Source organism: Chiroxiphia lanceolata, chromosome Z (assembly GCF_009829145.1).
Source record: "Chiroxiphia lanceolata isolate bChiLan1 chromosome Z, bChiLan1.pri, whole genome shotgun sequence".
Lineage (NCBI taxonomy): Eukaryota > Metazoa > Chordata > Aves > Passeriformes > Pipridae > Chiroxiphia > Chiroxiphia lanceolata.
This window is the reverse complement of record NC_045671.1, coordinates 51759583-51769050: the sequence shown is the minus strand read 5'-3', so window position 1 is coordinate 51769050 and position 9468 is coordinate 51759583. Positions and strand designations below refer to the sequence as shown.

The 9468-nt window shown below is 35.5% G+C and overlaps 1 long non-coding RNA gene across 1 annotated transcript; it reads left to right on the top strand.

The window, feature by feature from the left end:
- Window positions 1–1308: 1308 nt before the first annotated feature.
- LOC116780698 lies at window positions 1309–8747 on the top strand. Its single transcript, XR_004354581.1, has 3 exons — window positions 1309–1486; window positions 4056–4146; window positions 8676–8747. It is a non-coding gene; the product is annotated as an uncharacterized LOC116780698 (long non-coding RNA).
- Window positions 8748–9468: the final 721 nt, after the last annotated feature.

The window sequence follows — 9468 nt, the reverse complement described above, 5'->3', positions numbered from 1 at the left end:
GACAGATTACTGGCTTGGTCTCCATTCACAAGATGGCCATGAGGGCAGCTTAATTACTCTGCTTCTGAAGGTTCAGATTATAGGAAAATAAGACACTTTATCTATTGTGCAGCAGTAGGAATAAAAAAATCCTGCAAGAGTAAGACACAGATGCCCTTAGGGCTTGTGCCAGCAGAAAATTCAATCAAAAATAAGCTTGAAGAAATCAGATATATATTTCTTCACGGTTTATGCTCCTGGGCAGAGGATCAGTGATTTCCAGTATATTATCACAATGGCAAATGCCCACATACTACATATCTCTCTGTCCTTTGGAGATACCATGTTCTTCTACTGATCCTCTCCCTCTCTTTGGCTGGAAACACAAGGTAAGAGGGGAAAACACTACCAAAAAGGATCTCCTGAAGCATCAGATCCACCACCCACCTCAAGAATTCATAACATATAACATTTTCATACGGTGAACAAATGCCAAACTCCTGACTTAGAAAGGGCAAGAATACCAGCAAAAAAAATATCTGTCTTCTGGTAGAACAGCATTGTCAAGATCATTACTCACACAGTAAGTGGGTTTTGTCAACAGCTCACAGAAAATCTCTCTTATGATACTCACCTCGATTACCTTTCCCTAGATAATCATGTTTCCACTGTATTTTTTCTGCTGTTCTAGGAAGTTCAGAATTATTCTGAAAAAGAAGAAAATTAGTCTCTTCCTTAGTGTGTATTTAACTAAGACCCATCTAAAGCCCTGATTCTTCACAGAAACCCTGTGTGCATACTGCAGTGTGCACAGAAGTATTTTGGATTTTGGCAGACATGCAGTATTTAGGTTTGGACTAAACATGAGATCATCCAGAAACGGAATCTTTTCATTCTCACCTCCTGAGCGGAAGCAACACTAACCACTTGTGCCATAGAAAGTTTAGGTATTTTCACCAAACTTACTGTACCTGGAAGTCCAAAACAACAACTATTACAGGATATCAACTTAGTCCCCTGTCAGTATTGTCAATATTACTTATGCAGCTGAACAGAGTGAATCATCAGATGACTCAATCTCCAAAACACCATTATAACAGTAAATAAATAAAATCCTTCCCTCACACCAAGGAATTGCATTCATATACACAGCCTTACTGAAAAATCCTGATTGAGAGCAATTTGAAAAGAAATAAATGCAATTTGAATTTTTAAAAAACTCATCAGCACTGCTATAGTTCCCATGAATAAACAGATCTGATTTGTTAAATCTCTTTAACCTTCAAAGATGATTAGGGAGTCATTTTTATTGTTGCTGCTGTTACACAAATGGATAGATATATTTCCCAGCAAGTTTTGGAGACAGGCTGGTAGCAGGTACAATTAATTCAGTACATATCATTTACTGTATCCTCGCTTCTTTCACAGAAATCCTTGCCAACTGATCCCAGGCAGAAGATTGGCTTTGGTTCTGCAAGCAGCTGCTCATCTTCCCACTTTGCTGGAGGTAAGATGTCACAGTAAAGCAGCTGCCGAAAGAGTGGGAGGGAGACACCAATGAGTAGCAACAATTGTGTTGATGAAAAAAAAATAAAAGGAAGGAGAAAAATGCAAGAGTGGCAATCTCACTTTCTTCAAACAGATTGGGCTATACTACAACTTACTTACCTCAAAAGAAACTGTATGGCCACAAGTTAACCTTAGAATATGTGAACTCTTGGAAACTTACACAACTCAAAAAAGTCAACATAAAACAAATCTACTGATGATATATTATTCTCCTGATAATGAGTTCTGTGATCAAATTTGACATACTCAGAGATCTGAGGTTCGTGAAGAATCAGTGCAGATTTAATCTTATCTGACTCTGCCTTAAATGCATTAAGCCTGGCTTGCAGGAGATAACAATTTTTGTCAACATCAGTATAAATAAGAGTTCTGGGGCCCAAACTCAAAGAAAATAGGAGTGTGGAGAAATCAGAAAAAAAACTTGGAATCGTGGAAGTCAAGGAATAAATAAAAAAAATTTAATAAAAATCTTTGGTGTAGCAATAACCTGCTGAGATCAATGGTACTCTGCTTAGATGTAAAGATCTGCTCTCATAATTTTCCTTGCATAATCAGGCATGACTCAAATATGTCAAGGTAAATTGCCAGTTATCACATGTAATTAATTGTTTTTGAGAAGATTTTTTAGGGTGCGGATTTTTGAAATATGGTCAGATCCTGAATTAGGTTACAGGATATTATAGGACAGTTACTCTGCACTTTGGTAAAACACTTCAGAGTACTGCAGAATACTCAATGTGCTATTTCAGAAATAAAAGAAAGAACCTCACCAAAATGTGCATAATGCCAAACACTCATGGAAGACATAAAACAATCCCAACAATTTAAAAACTGCGAAATTGGCTGAGGGATTTTTTTTAATGTAAAATCTGTACTGCTCCTCTAATAGCATGAACTCAAGAGGACTTTTAAGAAAATTCCCAGGTTTTCCAAATGCTCATAATACCAAGCAGCTAACAAATCAATTGTGCATTTGCATAAGTTTTTGGTATTCAGGTAGGAGGGTTAAGTATATTTCTGCAGTGAAATAAGTCAGTGTAAACAAAAAACTGTTCTAAAAGTGAAAGTGAAATTTAAAATGTGATCCAAGACATTAAATCAGTGACACAAAACATAAAAACATGGGACATTTTAATGAACAATGAATATGCAATGAACATTTTATGTATGTACAGGTTAGTATATACAATATTGGCCACAGTCTCAGTACCCTGATTCTCCACTTGTTAATAAGATAATTAAAAAATTATTTAAACACAGATTAGTATATAGATTTAAATTTTATTCATCTTCTTTCATGCTACAGAGATCACAGGTTTTCAAACTTCTCCACTCTTTTTGGCCTTACCTGTTTATTGTCCTTTTTAATCCCAATTATAACTATAATTTTGGTTATTTGTTACCTGAGGTAGATTTAATTAAACTCATGATTTTTCTAGTTTAAAAGAAGTCCATAGTATCTATAAAGACTAGAAAAAACAACACACCCACCAAATCTAAACTGGCACAACTAGGTGGCATGCATATGTATGGTATCTACATTTTCATTAGAATGTTTATCTCTGCTTTCTGCCTGATTCTTTTTGCCACAAGCTTAACCTATTTTTCTTTGTTTTCTCCTTCCGCATTTTTATAGCACATTTAATTTCTTTTGCCTTTTCACTTTGTTTCTTGTTTTTAGTCTTAAGAAACATTCAAACCCCACACCAATACTCCATTAATCAACATTATGTCAGTTGAAAAATACATAAAAGACAGAATGTGTAGGTCTGGATATCAAATAAACAATGTTCAAATGAGTTCAAAAGCATCCTACATTTTTTCATTATTAATCTGAGCTACTTTATCCTCCAACCACTCTTAAGGTTTGTTGCAACCCAACAAAATAGTAAAAGGAAGAACTTCTGTCTCCTCATTTAGCAGTGGAAAACCCACTAAACTTCTGATGCAATAACTCTTGATATGCGAAAGTTAATTAGTATGTACATATTGGTCATAGCAGTCTACAGTTAGCCATACTGAACAAAGAAAACATTTACCACATTCTTTTCCTCTGCTATGCCATTTTACAGAGGAAGCTTAATTACAACTGGTTTTCTAAAGCTCACGTGCAAATACCACAGCAGAATTGTGAGCAAAACTCAGATTTCCCAGCCCTCACTTTCATTCTTCCATAAACTCCTGTTTTCCTTGAGCTCCCCTTCCTCCCCTCATCGCTTGAGTGTGCAGTTGAATTAACTGATCCTGCCATGACCATGCTAGGTTGGCTTTCCTTTTGAAAGGAAACAGGTGTCAGAAAACATGCAAACTTCAGCAGCAAACACAAATCTGGATACTTCCAGGCCAAGCTTTCATTCCCTTCCATGTATTAACCAATGGACATTACTGACTTAGCTGTGTGAGGCCTCTCAGTAAATCACATTGATGAAATAACCACAAATTATCTCTCAAAAAATATATATTTTGTTTTACCTGGCTTATTTCAATGATTTGATTTCTAATATGAGGTCATCAATGTGGTGGAGGAATATACACGAATGACGAGGTAGCAACAAGGTCCTTCACCAAATTTGCTACAGAAGGGCACAAAAATTACAGGTATGCTATTCAACACTGAAGAGCTTTCCCTCTCATAGCTTTGCTGCTACATCTGGTCCCAAAGAATAATTTTCTGCTTTTATTGCTCATTGGTGACATCAGATATTTGTCAAGCAGACAAGTTGGTCTTCTTTCATTTACATCTTCAGAAAAAGCAAATACTTTAAGACTAGCCAACTCCTTGAACTTTGTTGCACACAAATCACAATGAATATAAAAAATAAGCTGGAAAACAGAAGCTTCTAGTCCTGGTACTTGTTTTAGCACCTCCTAGTCTCAGCTGAATCAACCCTGTAGGAACCAACAGAGGGAAAAGGAAAACAAATAGTCTTGCCTGAACAAGAGGCTCACATTTCAAACAAAAAGGGAAGAAACAAAACAAAATAAAACAAAAAAAGAGAAGTCAACAGACTTTTTGAACTCCCAAGAGGATTCAAAGCTAGTTTGATTTAACATTTTAGATAGCATGGAGCTTAATAATTTACCAGATTCCCAGTAACTAACTGATATCTATTCATAAGGGCTTTGTTTGAGTGCTTGGTCTTGGCAGGTATTTGGCAAGGAGTATGTGATTTGAATTACATTGTATGAGGAAAGTCTGAATTAATGGAAATTTATTACCCATGCCACTATGTGATAAACAATAGTTTAGCAGTATTTTTTGCTCCTGCCACTAATTTTACTTTTCCCCAAACCTTGCTGTATATAAATTGATGAAAAACTAAAACATTTTCTGCTATCAAAATACCACATTATATACTAAGGAACAGAAAAACTCAACAAGCAACCAAAACCATCAAACCCCAATATAAATTAAAAAACCCCCTCACTGTTTGTCATGAAATTTCTAGTAGAAACGTTATCAGACATTGTGGTGAGAATATTTAAACAGAGACTGCCGCATGTCCCTGTAAAATACAATTCAATAACATTAATTCGTTCTTCCCATTTTTACTTCTACCACCAGCATAATGGAAAAATATCTAAAACCTGTTCAACAGCTGAGTGTCTAACAAATGTAACTCATGAAAATACAGCCTTGGAGGTCTACAAGGGCTGTTGAATCTGAAACTACGAAAACGTTAAAAGCCCAGGTTAATGCTTAGATCACTGAAAAGCAGTTCCTAGGTCAACAAAGCTGAAGTTGTTCAAACAGCCACTGGGACATTTCTTTTCCCCCAGTGTGCAAAAAGGAAGCAAAAAACAAGGAAGTTAGATCAATGGACTACTATAGCACATTACTAGTCTTGCATATGGAAAACCCAAGCTGGCAAATACCAGGTCACAGTATTTCACCCTGCTTGGCCTTTAAACAATGAACATTGAGACCATTTTTACTGTAAAACAGAGAAAAGGAGAAAAAAAATTATAAAAACAGATACTATGTATTAATCTACAGAAAAAATGGAACAAGTGAAGGAATTTGCTCTAATAATCTGTTATATCTGATTATTTTATCATTGTTTTAGGATACGCATTTGAAAGTAGTACAGCTGAGCGAAGCATCTTTTCTCCTGTGTACTCCAAAACTGCTGGGTTGTTTTTGAATGAATTCAGAGTGCACAAGAAATTTCTGATTGACAGTTCAGAAAAATATATTTATCTACAGACCAGATAGAGGCTAGACAACAGCAATGAATGCTGGCCCCCACCTCAACCCTAACCTTTAGGGTCAGGTGAGGAGCAGGTTGTTCTACGTTAGGGTCAAGTTTCATCATCTAAGGATGTTTTGATTGATTGCTTCTTTTGCTTTGTTTATTTATTTTTTTTTTAAGTAACTCTGTTACTCCAGAAAAACAAGTAATATGTTACTGAGAGACTGAGGATTTGTCTGAGTTAGCACAAAGCAGTGGTTTTCCTCCTTTTCAAAGTAGGCTTTTTGGGGTGCTTCTTCTTCCTTTCAGTTGAATTTAGCTGCAAAGTGTAACCCTGACAGGATTAAGCTCAGGTAGAAACTTTTGATTGTGAAGAAATTGCCAATAACAATTATTGCTGCTACAGCAGCTCCTATGAAAGACTGAAGACTATATCTTAAAAGAGTAATTAATGTGTGATAATTATGCTTCATTATAAAAGAAAAACATTTAAAACTGCAAGGACTGCTGTACTGTAACTTTCCAACTATTACCATTAGACATATTTGTGATAATTTGATTCTTTTAAAGCAATTTGAGATTTGATTCTTTTTTTTAATTTGCAAATTTATCATCTGCAACTGATCAGAGAATATCACTGCGCTGGAAACACATATGTAGAAAATTAAATTCTATTCAATGGGAAAAGTGGTCTCCAGGAATTACAATGCTTCACATTGTGTTACATACACTCATATTGAATTAATTGCCATCATTTTTCTCAGCACTGTGGAAAATATAATTTTATCCATTTTCTTAGACAACTTTAAAAATAATTTAAATCCTTAGTATCCTTGTAATGTCATCCTAACTCACTCTACACCAGAAGTTCTTGCTTCAACACAAACTAGAGCACAAGTGAGAAAATTGTGAGGCACTGGATAAAAGAGGAAAGTTGCACTGTAAACATTAAAAGGAGTAATAATGGAAAATATTTTCATGTTTGTTTACAAGTTCAGTAACAGAAAGGTGGACAGAGCTAGTAGATTATTGCTTTGAACCTTAGTGAAAACATACATTTATATTTAGCACTTAAACTGGATTTATGAAAGTGTTTTTAAATCTTAGGGTTACAGCCAGGACAGGGTTAATTTTTTGCAGTAGCCAGGACGGGCATGGTTGGGACATGGAGGTTATTCTATACATCTCATATCATTGCCAGGTGTGAGGGGTGAAGGGACTTTCTTGTGGGAGAAGGGATTCCTTCCAGCCAAGAAAAGGTAGCAGAGGGAGCAATCCATATTGTCTGTTGTCTGAGGTTTTCAGTATGAACTGTTCTTTTCTTATATCCTGTGGCATTAGTATTGTTGTTGTTACTGTTTGTTTTCTTATCTCATTGCTGTTTCCATGAAATTGTTCTCATCTCGACCAGTGATCTTTGGCTTTTGTGCCTCCAGTTCCCCTCTCCATACTGCCACAGAGGGCAGGGTAGGGGGTGGGGGGAATGGGAGAGTGAGAAAGCAGTGTATGATTTGGAGAGTCTTGGTGGGGGCACTGAGGTGAGGAGTACTACTCTTAAACCAAACAGTAATATAGCACTCACTACTATAAACTGTTAGGGTCCTGATTCCCTGCCTCTAATCTAAGACCAATGCAAAGAAAAACACAAGAAAATCAAATTCTGTAAAGTATTTCTTCAGTGTATTTGTATGGATTAAGTCAAGATTATTGATTTTTGTCCTCCTCCCCCCCTTACTTTTTGGACAATGTTAGCAAACAGCAGTTTGAAGACCTAAAGGGACATCCTTTAGGATGTCTATATGGAGAATATGTTGCAATCATTGAAAATTTTATCAGTGAATGCATTAAGGGGTGAATGAAGGATATTTTATGTCACAGTTTAGATTCCTAAATCAGGAAGTCTCACAAATTGAGTCAGCTCAGATTTTATTTTAATTGCTTAACTGTAACTGATTCCAGGGTTTCCTCAGGCATAACCATTTTTTAGTGTAAAATTTTCAGATGGGAGAATCTGAAACCTACCTGAATGTATTGTGGATTTCCAGACGCATGATGTCTTATCTGTGGTAGATGACTGCCAGACATTTCAACAGTATGTGCTCAGGTGAACTGCTCAGCACTGGTATATCAAATTTGCTTTTGCCAGGGAACACTGAATTTTGATGCACAAGCACTGTACAAGTTGTGTATATAGTCATGATACACTTCCCTGAAAGCCTTGTCTTTATAAATACATCCAATGTTTCCTCAAAGTATTGAAATGCCAACACTTCATAAGATACACGTGTGCTGTCCAAATACAATGGAATCATCAGATCTCTCTGAAAATTCTTACCAGTGAGATTCACACACTGAATGAGAGGAGCTTAGAACCATAAGGTATGATGTTTATTCCATCAATAGCTCTCCAAATATTTCATTTATAACCTATTCATAAGAGTCGCTACTTTTATTGACAGTTATAAATGTATGTGTTTCAAAATAAGCTTCAGCTAGAATTAAGATGGGCATCCAATATTGTGATTTTTCAGGGTCTGTGAAAATTTTTTGCAATGGTTTTTAGATATCATACTTTCAAACTAAACTAAAGATAATTTCAAAACCAAGAGGAACACTTGGGAAACATGACAGTACGTGACAGTGTGTGGCCGCTGTTGTTATTTAGAAGCACACTAGAAAAAAGTACTCAATAATGAGCAGTCTTAGATTTTCACATAGGGTAGAAGAAGTAATCCACATTTGCTTTATTCTCCTCTTCATATCAACCTATGAAGCTCTGTGCAGCTGGAATGAAAAAGTCAGATTACTCTTTGGGTCCTTGTAGGTCTTCACTGTCTGAAAAAGCAACAAACTAAAATTGCATTATGTTTCTTAAAATTATGTGTAAATGCACATAATGATACTAACCAAGGTTGTCATAAATGGATGGCACAGACTCAAGCTGTCATGAAGGATGAGCTGAAAAAATGATCATCGTGATCTAAAGTAAAGAAAGGGGCTGAAGATCTTTTTACAACTTCCAGTGTATGCCATTGGCACAGTTGATGCACTAAAAAAGATTCTGAAGGTCAATAGTTTTTCATCCTTCCAAATTATAGATTGGACAATAAATTACCCAGTAACACAAACAGTAGGAAAACACTGTTTCTGTACAGAGTCCGTGAAACAAATAAAAATTTTCAGGGTCACTTCAAAACCAGTATGATATATAATTGCAAAATTTTGGGACTTTTTTAAGGTCAAGTGTAAACACAACTTCAGAGAGCACCTAATTTTGATATTACTTTTTGATACAAGATGAAAGAAATCAGATTTAATACAGTAATTTGACCTCTCACATTGTTGCAAACTAGCATGTATATGGCAAAAAAACCCACCTTGTTTTCAGAAATACATATCTGAGGTGTTTGAAAAATATGCATTTTGTGTTTGATATTGAAATTAAAAATTCAAGAGGTGATTGTAAGGTGAAATGCTATGCTTGCATTCAAGTTCATTAGGAAGACAATATTAAGTACCTCCTTAATGATAAAAATGACTTTTACTAGATTTCTAGATAATTTTCTAATAGTCTATGACTAATTCTGAAATTTATCATTTTACCATGACTAATGCGTGAAATCTGTCATCTTTCCTCATGATTTACACAAGGTCCTAATAAGAAGAACAGAAAGTTGATAATATTACATGAACAGTAATTTGTATTGTACTTGCTCATATTTTTAGG